Source organism: Meleagris gallopavo, chromosome 8 (genome assembly GCF_000146605.3).
Source record: "Meleagris gallopavo isolate NT-WF06-2002-E0010 breed Aviagen turkey brand Nicholas breeding stock chromosome 8, Turkey_5.1, whole genome shotgun sequence".
Lineage (NCBI taxonomy): Eukaryota > Metazoa > Chordata > Aves > Galliformes > Phasianidae > Meleagris > Meleagris gallopavo.
Genome location: NC_015018.2, coordinates 32,462,806 through 32,464,559, shown reverse-complemented (window position 1 = coordinate 32,464,559; position 1,754 = coordinate 32,462,806). Strand labels below are relative to the sequence as shown.

The 1,754-nt window shown below is 49.5% G+C and overlaps 1 long non-coding RNA gene across 1 annotated transcript; it reads left to right on the top strand.

Annotated features, from left to right (window-relative positions):
* Positions 1–14: 14 nt before the first annotated feature.
* On the top strand, positions 15–1,748 carry LOC104912080. Its single transcript, XR_794390.2, has 3 exons — positions 15–166; positions 1,358–1,431; positions 1,567–1,748. It is a non-coding gene; the product is annotated as an uncharacterized LOC104912080 (long non-coding RNA).
* The last annotated feature ends 6 nt before the right edge of the window (positions 1,749–1,754 follow it).

Below are 1,754 nucleotides of genomic sequence, written 5' to 3'. Positions count from 1 at the left end.
GCGTGGGACGGGACCGGGCGGGAGGGAGGGAACGGCCGCGAGGCTCCTCGGAACGGGCAGCGCGCCATTAACGGCGTCACCCTGAAGCGTGTCTCTGCAGTCTTTTTGGCAGAGGCTTCTTCTCTGGGCGGATGTCTTAGACCCCCTGCACCTCCTGAAGTCCGCGGTGAGTGCTCCGGTGCCGTTCTGTCGGGTCTGCGCGGTGCTGCGCGCTTTGTTGCTCCTTCACGTGTCCTTCCGAAGGGAATTCTGCCCGAGCGCGGCTCTTCTGCAGGCTCTCTGTAGCGCAGAGACCAAGCGCCGGGTTCTGCGCTTCGGTCACATGCATCGCTGCAGGTTGGGGTTGGGGTTAGAGTAACTGGGAAACTGCGCTGTGGAAAGGATCTGGAGGTGCTGGTTGATGCTCGGCTGAATGTGTGCCCAGGGGGCCAAGGACGCCAGCAGCGTCCTGCCCAGAGCCAGCAGCAGTGCAGCCAGGAGCAGGAGGTGACTGTTCCTCTGTACTGGCACTGGTGGGGCTGCACCTCAGTGCTGCGCTCAGTTCTGGGCCCCTCAGTACAACAAAGACATCAGGACCCCGCAGGATGCTTGGAGATGGGCAACAGAGCTGCGAGGATCTGGAACTCAGATCTTATGGGGAGCGGATGAGGGAATTGGGATGGTTTAATCTGGAGGAGATCTCATTGCACTCTACGTTTCCCTACAAGGTGGCTGTGGTGAGGGAGGGCTCTGCCTCTGCTCCCAGCTAACAGCAATAAGATGAGAGATGATGGCCTCGAGTTGTGCCAGGGGAGGTTCAGGTTGGGTAGCAGGAGTATCCTTCTGTGGTTCCACCTGTGTTAGATATGACAGAGGAAATGTAATTTAATACTTGCATGCTAAATATATGAACACCAAAGTAAACTTTGGTAGTACATTTAGGAATTTGGAGGGCTGAGATTAGCTCACACCTCCTTGTGTTAGGATACACAGTTACACACAGAGATATGCCTGCTGAAGAAAAGTCCAGTCATCTCATAAGCCTCCTAGGAGACTTTCTGTTTAGACAGCTGTAGCAGAAATGCTGTCACAGCTTGAAGCAGTGATTGAGCACCTGGGGGAAGGCAGGGCCAGCCCAGGGGAGCTCAGGTGCATGCAAGCACCTACAAGGGCTGAAGCCAGGATCCACCCCTTCCCAGACCTCATTTAAGGGTTGGCAGTGGAGTTTGCCAGCATACTTCATTATTGTTTTTGTTACTCTTGTGAGGGATGGGTGCACTAGCTTGATGTTACAGGTTTGTGTTTATAGTTTATATATTGTACTTCAGACTAGTGAAATCTGAGTTATTTTTTGTTTTCTTCTTTTTCTCTAATACAGGATGAAATAAAAAAGCCCGGTTATTGTTAGAAAATAGTGAAAAGACCCAAAGTGAGCCCATACAGAATCATCAGGTATTTTGGAGCACAGCTGATACAAAATAGAGATGTCTTTTTTTCATGGTTGAAATAATTGATGTTAGTGTAAGATCAGACAGAATGCTGAGATTCGGTAACAAGGGATAACACAAGAAAAACTCTTTACAACAGAAATGTTTCTAGAATGTGGAGGAAATTTCTTTGGATGACCGCTGCCAAATTTCAGAGTAATTGTTCTGAAGAATATGCAAAATATGCAAAATGCTCATAGAGTGCATTTTGAGTCTTTGGTGTTGCATCATCAAACAGAATGCAGGTTGGTTTGGTTTCACCTTTCATGAAATGAGCAGTAGCAGTAG